General features: G+C 43.4%; 1 protein-coding gene, 1 non-coding gene and 1 pseudogene across 4 annotated transcripts in view; 1 reads left to right on the forward strand and 2 right to left on the reverse strand.

Moving 5' to 3' along the window:
- Positions 1-17,329, forward strand: part of Comt (catechol-O-methyltransferase) — a 31,790-nt gene that overhangs the window by 5,890 nt on the left and 8,571 nt on the right. The window contains exon 2 of one of the 3 annotated variants that reach the window (XM_048785161.1): positions 14,774-14,849. The exons of 1 other annotated variant lie outside the window; for it this stretch is intronic. The gene's annotated coding sequence lies outside the window, so the exon portion shown is untranslated. Of the gene's footprint in view, positions 1-9,269; positions 9,289-14,773; positions 14,850-17,329 lie in introns of those variants that run through there. One more of the 3 variants, XM_048785162.1, reaches the window with a different exon arrangement.
- On the reverse strand, positions 1,923-3,293 carry LOC107154729 (annotated as a pseudogene).
- Trnav-cac lies at positions 16,121-16,193 on the reverse strand. The gene has a single exon. It is a non-coding gene; the product is annotated as a tRNA-Val (tRNA).

Raw genomic sequence — 17,329 nt, forward strand, 5'->3', positions numbered from 1 at the left:
TGAACTTGCTCGATACGTTCAGGTATTTAAGAGAAAATAACCATAGTAAGAATTAGAAAGAAAATAAGAAAAAGAATATATCAAATAAAGAACAGGGATGACTCATTGGATAGGTTTAAAACAAAATAGACCTTGTGGACATTTACTTAAACTTGCAACTTTGTTGTTTTAACAGAGAGAAAAACACACTCTAGTTTTTACATCAGTACACTGTTGATAGTAATGCTCATTTAAAAAAACTTTATATATAAATCCCCTTAATCCTAGCCTGCTTTGAGCTTGAAACATAGAATCCTTTTTCTGCAAACCTACAACTTTCTATATCCATTCAGGATTTTTCCTATAATTTCCCTCTTTCTTATTTTACTTTTAGACAAAATTTTTCTCTTCCCTGTAACAAAAACACATTCTACATTCTTGGCATACTTTTCATGTAAAAACACATCCTGTTTTCCACCAATATTTGCACATTTGTTTGCCTTTGCTTTTTTTTTTTTACACTGTGTTTTTAGATCTTTATTTTATTTATTTATTTTTATGTGGCACTGAGAATTAAACCTAGTACCTCACAAGTGCTAGGCAAGTGCTCTATCACTGAGCTACAACCACAGCTCTGTTGCTAGTAGTTTTGTCAGTGTGTGTGTTTATATATAATTTATTTTTTCAGTGATGGTGCTGGGAATAAAACCCAGGACCTCACACATGCTAGGCAAGCACTCTGCCACTGAACTACCCCCATCCCATAATTTTTAACCATTAGTACCTTGTACCTTACAGAGAAATCTAGGAAGTAGACTATTGTGAATGTATTATATACAAGTATCAGTAGTAGATTAGCACATTTTATGAATAAGAGACTGAAAACACAGTTCTTATCCCCAGTAATTAGGACAAGGTTTTGAGAAAAAAGGAAAAAGAAATTTTGTTGGTTTGCTAGCAAATAAGAAGGCAGTAGACTCCTGTCTTGGAGGTTATTGCAATTCTGTCAGGGGGAGTAGAGGGCTTTTAAACAGGGGATACATAGACTAAATTCCAAGTATGCATATCAGCAGTTGTAATTCACATCCAAATGTAGCCTTGAGAGATAGCCATTTCTTACATCCATTGGTACCACCTCCCTAGTCTCCATTTCTTCATTCCTGTGGTTAGTGAGCCAGAAGAAGTACAGATAACTTGGCCTAGGATAGAAGGAATGTTAATCTTGCTTCCCCTGAAGTTAGGGGGAAGAGGAAGGGGAAAAAAAAAAAAAGTCTTTTAAAATAAGCCACCATGGTCAAACATGTTACATGAAAGGGACTGCTGTTATAAATAAATTATCTTATATAACATCTAGAGGCATTGCTTTTTATAGTATAACTTTTTGTACTCATAGTACTGGGAATTAAACCTAGGAGTGCTATCACTGATCTATACCCCCAGTCCTTTTATTTTGAGATAAGTTCTCTCAGAGTTGCCAAGGTTAGCTTCAAACTTGTATTCCTCCTGCCTCGGCCTCCTCAGTAGCTAGGATAATATGTGTGCATTACTGTGTCTGGTTGTCTAGGCACTTTTTTTTTTTTTTTTTTTGTGGTGCTGGGGATTGAATCCAGAGCCTTGTGCATGTGAGGCAAGCACTCTATCAACTGAGCTATATCCCCAGTTCCAGCATTTTTTTTTTTAATGGAGAAAGCACGTTAGTTCTTCTTGAGCTTATTAATAGACCCAAATATCTAACTCCTCTGTATCATGTAACAAGAAACTAGGGCTGGGGGTGGAGCTCAGTGGTAGAATGCTTGCCTAGTGTGTTCAAAGCCCTGGTTTTCAGAGAGGAGAAAAAGCCAAAAGCATATACCTAGGCTTAATAATGTTTCAGCACTTTTTCTTCCTCTTTTTTTTGAGACTCACGTAAGTGTTTAATTGAAACCTATATTTGTAGTTCCATCCACAGACTACTGTCTTCTTACACACATATACCAGTGAGAACAAAAGGTGGAGAGAGTCACTGCCATCCCTGTGAAGGGAACAGTGCCTTCTCCAACATTCCTTGAAAATACACATTTGACAATCCTCACACCTCAGCACAGGTGGCAATGTAATAAATACACTAGCTGGTTCTGTTTTCCCCACTACTAGTGAATGTCCACAAACTACCTGTTATAGGCTCTCTCTTTTTTGGACTTCTCCAATGCTTTGTCCATTGTTTTCTCATTGCCCCCCCACACACACACACACACTTGGGACAGTAGCACTTGCCCTTTGGTTTATGATTGAGTCCCACGCATGAGAAGTGGAACCATTCAATGGGGCACTCATCATTGTCGCAACCTATCATTTCTCCATAGGAGACCTGATTGCCCAGACAGTACGTGGGCTCATTTGGGTCTATAGGAAGGTCTGTAGGGGATGCTTCCCTCTCTGCTTTGGCCTTAGAGCGTTTTTTCTTCTTCGAGGTCTTTGCTTTCTTCTCCTTGGGTGTTCCTGAGGTGATGTCATCGTGGTCATGATTATTAGATGCATTTTCTCGATTCTTATTGTTGCGCTGCCTCCGGGAACGTTTGTTATTCGGCTTTTCTGCCTGCGTGATTGTCTCATTCTTTGACTTATCTTGGCCAGCTTTGCCGCTGTTGCCAGTGGTGTCATTGATTTCCTGATGTGTTTCAAAGAGTTCCACATGACTATCCACTTGTCTGGTTCTCCACCAGCTCCACCATCTGACTCACAATCTGAATCTTCTCATCGCCCAGTTCCTGGCTCCGAATCAGGGCCCTCTGGATGCAGTGTAACACTCGGTGTTTCTGGGTACCATCTGTCTCTCGTTTAAACTTCTCGTAATATTCGTCCATTTCCTTCAGGATTTCAAGCAAGGAGGTTAGACTTGCAACAAGTTTTAAAGGAAAGGCTTGGTTTAGTGTCCTGGGGTTCTGGCCTGCTCGCTGCAGAGACAGATGCAGGAGGGCAGGGTGGCGCTAGGCGGTGTAGGGCGCGCACGTATGAGGAAGGCGGCGCGGTAAGCTCTACCATCAGGCATGGACAACAGCTTTCCTGGGTGACACAGACAGAATCCCAGAACTCGCGGCCCTAAGACCCCAAACTTGCCATCGCTGCCTCTTGCTTCAGGTTCCTGAGACCCCTGGGTCGGGCAGGCACGTCGCATCTTGGGCACCATCCTCAAAGCCGGATCCCCAGGAACACACCCCTCGGTCACTCACGATTCTGGGTCATGCGCGCCGCACCCACGGCTCTGCAGAGGCAGCGCGAGCCACAGGGACTGGGCGGACGGCCAGACCCAGCGCCAAGGAGCCGGCGGCAGCCATTTGCACCGTGCCCAGAAGTCCTTTTTCTTCTTTTAAAAATTATTTAGGGCTCAGTGCAATGGCACATGCCTGTAATCCCAGTGACTTGGGAGGCTGAGGCAGGAAGATTGTAAATTCAAGGCCATCCTCAGCAGTTTAGTGAGACCCTGTCTCAAAATTTAAAAAAACAAAAAGGGCTTGGGGTGTAGCACAGTAGCTCAGTGGAAGAATGTCCCTGGGTTCAATCTCTAGTACCACCAATAAATAAATAAATAAAAGAAATTATTTAGGCAATGGAGGTATAACTCCGTAGTGAAGCAAGTGCTTAGCTTGCAGGAAGCCCTGGATTAATTCCCAGGACCAAAATGTATGAATTATGATATGTCGAGCATTGTAATGTTTTGAGCAACCAATTAAAAAAAAAAATTCCCCAGCACCAAATAAAAAGGCAAGAAATTAGCTATTCAATGACTATCTATTATGTAACTATTTTAGTATAATGCTAAGTTTATAAGTTATAAAAAAGATTTTGGAAACTTTTAGGCAGATATAAAACACAATTTACAAAACATAAAATCAGGAATTTATGTGAAAAATTGTTCTCTCTCCTCCATTTTATATTTTCATTTTGGCTTTTTTTGCGGGGGGTGGGGGGAGGCATAATAGGTGTTGAACCTAGATGTGCTTTGCCACTGAGCTGCATCCTCAGATATTTTTTATTTTTTATTTTGAGACAAGGTCTCACTAAGTTGCTGAGGCTGGCCTCGAACTTGGGATTCTCCTGCTTTAGCCTCCCAAGTCACTGGGATTATAGGCATGTGCCTCTGTGCCTGGCCATATGTTTCTGACAGATGGAATAAATTAGGGGTTATCTGCTTAATGTGAGGCTAAAGCCTTCCACCAGTATTTATAGAGAAAATCTTTCTTTGCCCTGATATATAATCTTATGGAGGCCATGGTCTAAATATCTATTTCTAATTAGTTTTTCAATTTTGTTTTTTTAGTGCTAGGGATTGAACCCAGGCATGCTAAGCATGCAATCTACTACTGAATTACACCTCTACCCTTCCAGGGAGTGTTTTTTCTTGTTCAGCTTCAAGTGGTTGCTTTTGGGGAACCCTATGTTCCTTGAGAGCCACTGTTGGAGAAAGGTACCTAAAGTTTCAGGGAGTATCCAGAGTTGAGGAACTGGAATGGGAAATGAAAGATTAGAACAGAGGGGTGGGGTACAAGAGATGGGGGCTTGAAAGAGGATATATCAAATGATGTAAGGAAGCCAAAAGGAAGATAGAAGGTGGTAGGAGGAGGAAGGAGAGCATGTATGAGACCCTTGGTTCACTTCCCACCCACTCCCTCTGAAAAAGAGGAACAGGAGGAGCAGGGGTAACAGAAAGGAGGAGCCAGTTAGGGGAAATCTTGTTTCCCCAAAAAGCCATTGATGTTCCAGATTAACCTTGGTAGTGATGTCAGCAAGAAGAAGATAGATTATTTCTGGTAGTTTTATTTTTTATTTTCATATATTGATTAGAAGTAGTGACAGAACATACAGAGGCTCAAGTAGGAGTGTTTAGTCAGGCAAGAAGTTCCCATGGGAGGAGTAGTAAGAAATGCTTCCAAGGATGGGGGAGGGAGGATCTTCCAGCCCTGGGTAAATTAGCACTTGAAACCAAGAGTATTTTCAGCCCCAGTGCTTAGCAAAAAGTAGTTGCAGAGGTGGCGCACACCTGTAATCCCAGCGGTTTGGGAGACTGAGGCAGGAGAATTGCAAATCCAAGGCCAGCCTCAGTAATTTGGCAGGGCCATAAATGACTTAGTGAGACCCTGTCTTAAAATAAAAAATGCTGGGAGTGTGGCTCAGTGGTAATGTGCCCCTGGCTTCAATCCTTGGTACCAAAATAAATAAATAAGAAGTGCAGTTGTTCTCAGCCATATGGCATCAGACATTTGTTTGGCGCCTTGGACTAGGAGAGGGACCTCACCATGGACTGCCCAATTGAGCAAGCAAACCTGAGGTGGCACATAAGTTTTTGAGCATGCTCTGACAGTCCAGTGGTCCTGATCTAGATCAGAGTCCTGATTCTGGTTAAAGAGGTGTAAGAACAGAAAGTATTTGGTGACTACTAATGGTAGGGGAAAGAGCTAGGCATCATTCTGACCCTGGCAGAAGCAACTAGCATTTTATTTTATTTTTTTTGTTTTTTTTTTAATTTTTGATATTTATTTTTTAGTTTTCGGCGGACACAACATCTTTGTTTGCATGTGGTGCTGAGAACCGAACCCGGGCCGCACGCATGCCAGGCAAGCGCACTACCGCTTGAGCCACATCCTCACCCCCAGCAACTAGCATTTTAAAGAGAGAATTAAGGAGTAGAAAGGAGGAATGAGAGGGGCTTGAACATAAGTGGAAATCGACTAAAGAATGGAAGGATGATTGAGCACCATGGCAAACAGTTTTAATCCCAGCCACTCAGGAGGCTGAGGCACAAGGATTACAAATTTGAGGCCAACCTGGGCAATTTATGAGACCCTGTCTAAAAATAAAAAAGGGCTGGAGGTATAGCTCAGTGGTAGAGCACCCCTAGTTTCATTCCCTGTTTTAGTCAGCTTTTTTGCTGCTGTGACTAAAAGAGCTGACAAAAACAACTTTAGAGGAGGAAAAGTTTTCAGAGGTCTCAATTCATAGAAGGCTGACTTCATTCCTTGGGCTTGAGGTGAGGCAGAACAACATAGCGGAAGAGTTTGGCAGAGGGCAGTGACATGCATGATGATTAGGAAGCCGAGAGAGAATCTATTCACCAGATATAAAATATATACTCCAAAGGCATGCCCCCAATGACCCACCTCCTTCAGCCATACTCTACCCACCTTCAATTACTGCTCAATTAATCCCCTCAGGGATTGGGTTAAGGCTCTCATAGCCTAATATTTAAACCTTCTTGCATTGTCTCACGTGTGAGCTTTTGGGGGACACCTCGCATTCAAATCATAACAATCCCCAACACCACACACACACACACACACACAAACACACACACACAAAAAAAAGAGAAAAGAAAAAAAGGGTTTATTTTATTTTTTGTTGGTCCATGGAAAACACATCTGGGTTTGCTACTCTAGTTTATGAAGTTACACTCCTCCTGAGTGGCTGGGATTAAAACTGTTTGCCATGGTGCTCAATCATCCTTCCATTCTTTAGTCGATTTCCACTTATGTTCAAGCCCCTCACATTCCTCCTTTCTACTCCTTAATTCTAAGTGGTAGAGTGCTTGCTTAGCATGTGTGAGGCCTTGGGTTAAATCCCCATCATTGCAAAGAAAATAAATAAAAAGACAAGAAAAAGAAAGATTCCTACACTCTCACAGAAGCTGGGAAACAGGGGGCTCTGTTTTTAGGTGTTGGCTACAATAGACTGCTTATGTGTTGGCAACCTTTTCTCAGGCATTCACTTTGAGGAGGCCTAGAATCATCCTAGGGACATGACCATGAGCTGTTAGAAACTATGTTCAGGTTTGTTCACATCTGCATGGGCCAATGTGATGGTTCAGAGGAGCCTGGCAGGGGTTTGCTAAGGGAGAAAATTTTTGTCAAGGTTATTGCAATGACGGGGCCTGGCGCTTATGGCCCTGACACTGGGGCCTGGGGGGAGAGCAGTGATAGTACCATCCAGTCTTTGAGGAATGGAATAAAGATGTCAGAATCAGATTTAGTGGGCTATTTCCAGTCCAGCCCAGAGCCCAGAGTAGCTGTTGGGGCATTGCTCGTGGTGTTCAGGAAGTGCTAGAAACTTGAGTTTCCAGGCAGAGCAAACTTGTTGGTCTGTTGAGACTGGCCTATGGGGCACTTGGCTGACCTGGTCATCACCCCAACATATTCATCCAGGCTGTTTTTGCCTCGCCCTAGAAAGAGTCCCATCCTTTTGGTACTTTCCACATATGGATCCTCCAGCCTAAGGCCTGTGCTTTCCTGGGAGCCAAGAAGACAGCCATGCTCCTAGCACATGAGCCTTGACCAGAGCAGCTGGCTCTGTTGTGGGGGTTTTCCAAGAAGCAGGTAGGTGCCAAGGCAGGTTCAGGTGTGACTGAAGAATACCTGTGAAGGATGGAAGGGCATGTTAGACCATGATGCATGTCTGGCCATTCCAGTTCTGTTCCTATGGAGACCCAGTTTTTATTTCATTATGCAAGGTTATTATGGTTTCTGTTGCAACAGCTTACCTCTGCTGTGGCTTGTGAGAGCAAGCACATGAATGAGTGAGCTACATTCCACGCCCATAGGGCTTTATTGACAAAATAGGCAGCAGGCAGGACCCTTACATGATACCCAGGACAGATTTGTTTTCTCAACTCAGGTGACAAAGACAAGAGGCCAAGTTCTCTGACTCTCTCTTCTTCCCTATTGGAGGGTGTGAGACAGTCATGGAAGGGGTCATTGTCCAGAGTTCTGCAAAAGAGAGAGGCCAGGCTCTCTGCTGCAAAGGCCTGGAGACCCTGCCACTACCTGGATTTAATAGGGTATTTTGCAGCCTTTTTATTTCTAGTCCCTTCCTTAGATGCTCAGAGAGCCCAAGTAGAGTTAAGGGGTCAGCCCCTGGGTCCACAGATGTGAGCAGATTGCAGTTGGGTGGAGATTCAATGCTAGCCTCCCTGTGTCTTCACAGCCTGTCTAAGTGCTGCTCAGGCATGCCATGTGTAGCTGTACCTTGGCCATTCTTTAAGAACCTATATTGGGGGTGGGGATGTGGCTCAAGCGGTAGCGCGCTTGCCTGGCATGCCTGCAGCCCAGGTTCGATCCTCAGCACCACATACAAACAAAGATGTTGTGTCTGCCGAAAACTAAAAAATAAATTCTCTGTCTCTCTCTCTCTCTTTAAAAAAAAAAAAATTTTTAAAAAACAAAGAACCTATAGTGGAATGTGCATGCCCATCATCCTAGCTTCTTGGGAGGCTGAGGCAGGGAAACCCCAAATTTGAGGCCAGCCTCAGCAAGTTAGTAAGGCTCTAAGCAACTTGTCTCATTGGTAAAGTGCTCCTGGGCTTAATCCCTGGTACAAAAAAAAAAAGGAACCTATAATGGAGCCAGGTGTGCCATTAGCTTGGCTGGGGGTATAGCTCAGTGGTAGAATATTCCAGGGTTTAATCCCCATTACCAAAACAGACAAATAAACCTACATTGGCTCTCCCCTGGGATTATTGGGACCTTGTCTCAGTCCCTTTTTATCTTGCAGGACCAGCCCCTCTAGTGGAGGGTTCATACCTGCTCCATTTTTTGCTAAGAGTTTCCAGCCCTGTTCGGCAAGCTCCAGGCAAGGCTCTCCCCAGCTTCCTTGGAGGACCTGTGTGCAGAGTGGGACTACTTCTGTCTTTCAGTGCTCACATGTCACCTTTTCCCTGCCACTGTCCTGGTTGTCATCACACCTGTGGCTCTATACCCTCTGCATGAGGGCAGGACAAGGCATGCCTGAGCCAGTCATTCTTAGGGTACTGGTGGCTGTCATTGGTTGTGTTCAGGAATATAAAGTACTTCTCAAATGGCTAGTGCTGCTGAAGACCCATTGCAACCATGTGTTGACCTGCTATGGAAAACGGGGAACATGCAGCCCTTTGAGTTCCTTCTCAAGGAGGCTGACTATGGCCCTTCCTGACAACTGCCTGAGGTCACCTGTGCATGACCTGGACTTTTCTTCTTGTTGCTTCTGGTAGCTGCGTGCCCAAGCACCATCTCATCCCTCCTTGAACTTCTGAATCAGGAAGACATGAATGAGCAGAGCTGGTGCATCTGCTGCTCTTCAAACTGAGGTGGGGATGGAATGTGGCATAAGATTCCAGATCTTTGCAAATGAGTCAAAGTCACTTCCTAGTTATCTTTCATGATTTTTATAAAATGAGCCTATAAACCAGGTCATACAAGTAGTTTGTGGGTTTTTTTTTAGTTTTTTTTTTAGGTGTAGATGGACACAACACAATGCCTTTATTTTTTTATGGCGCTGAGTATCGAATCCGGGTCCTGCCCGTGCTAGGCGAGTGCTCTACAATCCCAGCCCCAAGTAGTTTGTATTGTTAAAGAATTTTTAAGTCTTCATTCTACTGGTGCTTCCTTGAAGTATATTTGTGGAAAGGCAGTCTCCACCCAACTTTTCCTTTTTAAGGAAAGATGAGAGGGTATATAGCTCAGTTGTAGAGCCTTGCCTAGCAGATATGAGGGCCTGGCTTCAGTCCCCAGCATGGCAATAATTAAATAATAAAAGAAAGATGAGAATACTGACCAGCTGACAAGTGATGAATTATCCGGCTATGAAGAACAAAAAGAGGCAGAGAAAAGCATGGGCTGCCATTCTGAGCTCCGGGAACTCTTATTGTTCCTTGTCCACCATCATACTGGAGACCTGGGACAATTACCCATTTTATAGAAGAAGAAACAGGCTTAGCTGTGGGAGAATGTGCTGAATTCCACGGTCCTACCCTTAAGGCTGGGCTTGTGGCTGCCCTGCCTCCAAGGTGGCCTCTGAACCTCCCCTCTCAGCCTTCTTGTCCATAGATTGCTCAGTCTGCAAGGGCACCTTGACCTTGGAGGAACTTGTGCCTGACAGAGCTCGAAGGAGCTAGTGAGTAAGAGTAGAGGGTATGGGCTGGGGATGTGGCTCAAGCAGTAGCGCGCTCACCTGGCATGCGTGCGGCCCGGGTTCGATCTCAGCACCACATACAAACAAAGATGTTGTGTCTGTCTAAAAAAAATAAATATTAAAAAAAAAAAAAAAGAGTAGAGGGTAGCCAGTGCAACAGCACTCCTGGGAAAGCCTGCATCCAAACCTAAAGGACCCTTTGACTGCAGGAGACAGCAGCAGCCTGACTGGAAACAACCTGTGCAGAAAAGGTGCAAGTTTTGTTTGCAGGCACAGCATCTTGGCTCTATTCTTATAGCTTCTTCCCCTTTAAGATGACAGCTGAAGGCATTCAGAAGGTAGGCACTCAGCAGAGAGGTTGAGAAGCTCTCTTTGTGCTTCATAGCCAGATAGTTCATCATTTGTCAGCTGGTCAGTATTTTCATCTTTAACATCCCCAGATGATCTTTCTTTTAACTTATTTAATTATTGCCATGCTGGGGACTGAAGCCAGGCCCTCATGTCTGCTAGGCAAGGCTCTACAAGTGAGCTATACACCCTCTCATCTTTCCTTAAAGAGGCATAAACATTTTCCACAAATGTACTGCAAGGAAGCACCAGTAGAATGAAGACTCAAGAAATGGGGAGGTGGCTGGCACACAGACAAGCCCAGTACCTATTGGGAGTTGGGGCATGGGACCGCACAGATCTGGACAGTCTCTGCTGTCCAGATCTGTTGGGAGTTGGGGCATCTTGTGTCTGTGGAGTGCATCTTGGGAGTTGGGGCTTGGGATAGCACAGATCTGGACAGTCTATGCTGGGAGGATATGGACATGTGGGAACAGTTACTCAGGCCCCTTGAACTCACCACCCCAGGCAGTTTCACATAGTGTGTTTGTCCTTTCCTGTCCATGTCTGTTTATTTAGGAAAAGGCCATTAGAGTGAACATCATCTGCCATCTGCCCCATAACAACTGTGGGTTGTCTTCCTGGGCCCCATTATGGGTAACTGTGAAATCCTTTGGAATGGGGATGGGGTTGAGTGGCGGAGTGCTTGCCTAGCATGTGTAGTAAGGCACTCGGTTCAAGTCTCAGCAACACATAAAATAAATAAATAAAGGTATTGTGTCCATCTACATTAAAAAAAAAAATCCTTTGAAATGTCCTCAAAAGTAGAGTCGCTCAACTTCCTGATTCTTGGGAACTACTAGAGCTGCTGGGTATGTCTTTGAGAAAGGGACAGGGTCTAATACACCCGGTGCAAATGATTGTGCCAGGCTAAAAGTTGTGAAACACTACTACAATCAGTTTCAAAACTGTTGACTCTGGGTGTCAGTGGCCCACCTTGACCCGAGGGTAGCTGCCAAGCACTCCCCACCAGTATGGAGATCTTTTATGTTGCTCGAACAGACCTTGAACTCCGGGGCTTAAATGATCCTCCTGCCTTCCAGGTAGCTGGAACTACAGGGATGTACCACTATGCCTTTCTAACTGCCCACGAGTCTTGATTGCCCTCTTCAGGTTTCTGGGAGGACAGATGGTGATGGGAGTTGATTGAGATAGGTGTTCACAGTTTGTTTTTGCAGGGATACTGTCTAACCAAGCTTATGAGGGTTTTAGGGGATGCTTGGGTATTTTTGTGTTTGTTGAGTTCAACTCAGGGACACTCAACCACTCGGCCACATTCCTAGCCCTGTTTTTTGTTTTTTGTTTTTTTTAAGAGACAGGGTCTCCCTGAGTTGCTTAGCGCCTCTCCATTGCTGAGACTGGCTTTAAACTCAAGATTCTCCTGCCTCAGCCTCCCAAGCTGCTGGGATTACAGGTGTGTGCCACTGGGATTAACTGCTCAGGTGTTCTTGTTGCTGCTTTGGGAAAGAAGACCTGACCCTTGCCCAGGTGCATGTGCCATTTGTGCAGAAAGGGATGTGGCTGATCCTTGAAGGCTGCTGGATACACATATTAAGAGCACATGGCAAGGAAGAGCTTGAGATGGACAGATTCTTGCTGTGATAAAGACAGCCTCTTCCCCTGACTCCAAGAAGAAAGAGAATCTTTCCAAAGGGTATACTCTATCATCAGGCACAGCCAGGGTGGACTGCAATTTTCAGGCAGCCAGGAAGATCTGGTTGGCAGAGAGAGGCCCTCCTGAATGACTGAGTTCCCCTGGGAACTGGAAGCTGTAATTGTTTTTCTGGGTCTTGCCTCTTTATGGGGAATGGTATGTCCAATATCCTTTTTTGAACAGGGAGGACTTGAAGCAGTTTTTTATTTATTTTTTTTAATTTTGTCTTACTACAATGTTTTTCTTTCATTTCTCCTCATCATCCTCCTCCTCCTTCTTTATTTTATTTTATTTATTTATTTATTTATTTATTTATTTATTTATTTATTTATTTATTTATTTTGCTCTGCTGGGAATGAACCCAGCACCTTGTGTATGGCAGGTAAGAACTATTATTTTGAGACAGGGTCTTGCTAAATCACCCAAGCTGGCTTTGAAATTTTGAACCTCCTGCCTCAGACTCCTGAGTATTAGGATTATAGGCATGCATCACCATGCCTGGCTGTTTTGTTTTTGTATTTATCTTTGTAAAATATACTGGGCTTATAATTTATCATTTTAACCATTTCTAGGTGTACAACTCATTGGCACATAAAACCAAAATTTTTGAGACCAAGGGATCTGTGAAATAATAGGGTTTATTGACCTGTGATAGATGCCAGCTAGAAAAGGAAAGGACCAGTCCTGGGACACATTCCCCAAACTCAGCATTGGGGACAGGTAGCAGTTGGAAATGTCCATCAGACAGGAGCTAAGAGCTTTTTTTCCTGAACTCTGGGGGAAGGAAAAACACTGTAACCTACATTGGCTATAGATGAAAAGGGCAGGATAACTCCAAGGAAGCAAGATATTGGGATAAGATAGTTTTTAAAGAGAAGCGCTTGTTGCTTCTGGATTGGTTGGGATTAACAGTCCAGAAAACTTATGTGTACATAGGCCGTGATGGCCCTGGTAGCAGTGATAGAGTTTAAGTCAAAGTTTCAACATTAGGAATTTTGTGTTGGGAGAGTGAGTATTGGAAATTGAACCCAGGGCCTCACACATGTTAAGCATGTGCTCTACCAATGAACTATATCCCCAGCCTAAGTTTCAACAGAGTTTTTATTGATTTTGTAGGCAGCTGTTAACTGATTAACTTGCCCTATCTTTTTCTCCCTTTATCCTCCGGCCTTTGTAGATAAATTTAGGACAAAAATTTTAGAAGTTTTATCAAGTATTAAGTACATTCACAATTCACAATGTTGCGTAATCTTTAACCACTATTTCCAGAATGTTCTATCATCCCAAACACAAATCATACCCATTAGGCAGTAATTCCCCTCCCCCTCCTTTCAGCCCCTGGTAACCTCTAGTCTACTGCCTATAGATTTTCCTATTTATATATTTCATTACCTGTAATCATACAGTGTTTAATCCTTTTGTGTTTGACTTTTTTTCACTTATATAATGTCTTTAAGGTTCATGCATGTTGCAGCATGAATCAGGACTTTATTCATTTTAATAACTGTAATATTCCATTGTATGAATATGCCACATTTTTCTTATCTATTCATCTGTGGGTAGACATTTGGGTTGTTTCAGTCTTTGGGCTATTGCAAATAATGCTATGAACATGGGCTATTGCAAATAATGCTATGAACATGGGCTATTGCAAATAATGCTATGAACATGAGTGGGCGAGTGTATGTTTGAGTCCTTGCTTTCAATTCTGTCTATACTAGCAGTGTAATTGCAATATCATACGGTAATTCTTTGTGTACTTTTTTTTTTTCTTTTGGTGGAACTGAACCCAGGTGATCTTACCACTGAGTTATATCCCCAGCCCTTTTTGTTTTTTACTTTGAGACAGTCTCACTAAGTTGCTGAGGCTGACTTACCACTTGTGAACCTCCTGCCTCAACCTCCTGAATTGCTTAGATTATAGGCTTGTGCCACTGTGCCCAGTTTGGGAAATAGTTTGATGGTTTCGCAAAAAGTTACAGAAAGAGCTGGTTGTGGTAGCCTAAATCTTGTAATCCCAATAACACAGGAGGCTAAGGCAGAATGAGCCCAAGTTTGAGGCCAGCCTCAGAAATTAAGTGAGACCCTATCTCAAAATGAAGAAAAAAAAAAAAAAAAAAAGGGGGACTGGGATGTGGCTCGAGCAAGGTAGCGCGCTCGCCCGGCATGACGTGCGGCCCGGGTTCGATNAGGGCCTCCTGCATGCTCTATCACTAAGCTACACCCAGCCCCAAATTCCATTTTTAAATGGAGTCTTGTCATTTTATTAGGTTTTAGGGATTTCTTTATATGTTCGTAAATTAAACTCTCAAAAGATTGATGATTTGCAAGTATTTTCTTTCATTTTTCATTGTCTTTTTTAGTGATTTGATGCAGGAAAGTTTTTAATTTTATTAAGGTCCAACTTATTTTTTGATTGTTGCCTGTGTTTTTGGTGTCACGTATAAGAATCCACTACCAAATCCAAAGTCACTTATGTCTACAGTTTATTCTGAGCTTTAGCCCTTAAAGTTGGATGTTTCATCCATTTTGAGTGTTAAGATTTTGTTGTTATTGTTGTTATTTAATTTTTGCATATGGTATGACGTAAGGGTCTAACTTCATTCTTCTGCATGTGGCTATCATTTGTCCCAGCACATGATAGCCACATGCAGAAGAATGAAGTCATATCATATTTTTCCCACTGACTGGTTTTGGCACCTTTGTTGACTATAGATGAGGGTTTATTTCTGGACTCGGTTCTAGTCCATTGGTTTATATGTCTGTCTTTATGCCATTACCAAAGTATTTTAATTACTGTAGCTTTGTAGTGAGTTTTATTTTATTTATTTATTTTTGCAGTACTGAAGATTGAACCCAAGGATTTATACGTACTAGGCAAGAGCTCTACCATTGAACTGCACCCCCAAGTCTTATAGTGAGTTTTAAATATAAAAGTGTAAATCCTGTAATTTGTTTTTCTTTTTCAAGTTTGTTTTGGCTATTCAGGGTCCCTTGAGTCCATGGGACTTTAAGGCAGGTTTCTCTTTTTCTGCAAATATGTCCTTGTGATTTTTTTTTTTTTTTAATTGGGGATTGAGGCACTATCACTGAGCTACATCCCTAGCCCTTTTTATTTTGTTATTTTTTGAGACAGCATCTTATAAAGTTGCTAAGACTGGCCTCGAACTTGCCATCCTCCTACCTCTGTAACTAGTAGATCTGCCTGGATCCTAGATGGCTGGATTTAGCTTCCCACCTGTGTAAAAATTAGGCAAAAGATGGAAAAAGAAAATATAAAATTTATACAGTTTTGTCAAACTGGGGAGAAGCAATCCAGTTGGAAGCTTCTCCCCATGACCCCACAAAAGCAATTACTTACAGAAACAAAAGCCAGGTTATATACGTATGTAGGTTTAGTTAACCTTTCAGGCCATAATGGGCAATCTCTTCCCATCTTCTTTGGCACCTGTCAGGGTCAAGGGTCACAGTCCTTTAGCTTCCTTCTTTCAGCAGAAGTTCTTAATTGGTGTGTGTGTGTGGGGGGGGGGTGCAAATTCTGTTTTACCTCAGCTGACCCAGTAGCTGGGATTACACTGTGCAGTGACCTTCTATATTTTTCATGCTCTTGTAATCAACTAAAGGTATAATGCGGAACCAGGTTCAGTTGTACATGTCTGTTAATCCCATTGACTAGGGAGACTAAGGCAGGAGGATTGCAAATTCAAGGCCAGCCTGGACAATTTAGCAAGACCCTGTCTCAAAATAAAAATAAAAAGTCTTAGGGTAATAACTTGGTGATGAATGCCCTGGGGTTTAATCACACACACACACACACACACACACACACACACTACTGAGAGGGAGAAGAAGAAGGAAGGGCAGGGGCGGGGGGAAGAAGAAGAAGTAGTTGAAGTTGTAATCTATGCAGGCCTGGGTTATAGCCCAACCTCTTGCCCAGAACTCCTGGGCAATTAAAAATTCTAGACAGCGACTAATGTCTGCACAGTGTCCTTTAATATCCAGGATGGCATGATTCATACCTCCTCATGAGCGGACAGGACCGGGGCCAACCCCAGGTGGTCTGCAAGAGCTGCATTTGGTTTGCCCTGCTTGTTCCAGGCTTCTGGCCTCTGGGCCTTTTTCCTGTAAGCTGTGCATTGGTCATGCTGGCCCATTGTTCTCTTAGATCATCTCTTTTTTTTTTTTTGGTGGTGCTGGGGATTGAACCCAGGGCCTTGTGCATGTGAAGCAAGCACTCTACCAACTGAGCTATATCCCCAGCCCTAGATCATCTCTTTCTTATTGATTTATATGTATTCTTTGTAACTAGCCCTCCATCTTATATGTAATTTCCAAGTTTTATCACTGATCTCCTGGGGAAAATATGGCCCTGGCAAAATGGTTCCTTTTTCCTGCTTTTCCTAAGGTTTGGGTTCATGTGCCACCATAACTCACAGGCAGTGCAGATAACGACCAGAGAGACTTCTCCGGAGTCCCTGGTTGGGGGACACTCTACCATTACCTCTCTGAGGCCTTCTACAGCCTCTTCTGAGGCTGGTAAGGTGAATTGCTACCTTCAGCAAGATGGGGAAGGCCTGGGCAAGGCTGGCCTATGGGGAAGGGGTTTGGATAGTTGGACCTTGATAATTTCTGGATTAAGGTTTCTGTTAATGATTATCCAAAAACAAAATTGAGCGCCACACAAATATCTGCTTGGCTGGTAAGCTCAGAGAATAGAGTCTAGACCCTTTCCACAGCTATGAGAACAGGAGCTATTTGAAACATCTTTGAAGATCATTTGGCTGATGGAAGAGGGCAGGATGGATTCAGGTCTAGCATGTGTTCAGTGTAAATTGGCTTTATGTCCTGAGACTACCTAGAAGTCTAGGTGCCCACAGGCAGAGCCTCAGCTTTTCTATTTATTTTCTGCTCTGTCTTCTGAGTACTTTTCCCCACCAGTGATCCTGGGGTTTAAAGCCCTGAAAATGTCCTCAAGCAGTCTCCCCACAGAGAGAGGAAGCAGGTCCTGGGCCTGACTCCTTTTCCCTCTTGGATGTGCCTTTCTGTGCTTTTAGTGGAAAACTGGATCTTATATAGTTGCAAGGGTTTCCCAGGCCCCATCCCAGAAAGACCTGTGAGTGACTGTAGGGACCCTGAGGGAAGCTTGGCAGATTTCTCTTTCTTATGTTACAGTCTCTGGCCTGAAATGATGGGCCTTTGCTCTGAACATTGTGAACTCAACTCTATGCCAGCTGAGGGACCCCTGGCTGAGCTTCCTCAAGGGCTACCTGCCAATAGGATTTCAAGTGGAGCCATTTGCCATGATTTCAGATATCATTGTGCCCCCCTCCCCTTTTTTATTTTTCATTTAGGCACTCAGGGCAGCTCTACCACTAAGCCACATCCCTAGCCCTA

This window comes from Marmota marmota, unplaced genomic scaffold, assembly GCF_001458135.2.
Source record: "Marmota marmota marmota unplaced genomic scaffold, marMar, whole genome shotgun sequence".
Classification (NCBI taxonomy): domain Eukaryota; kingdom Metazoa; phylum Chordata; class Mammalia; order Rodentia; family Sciuridae; genus Marmota; species Marmota marmota.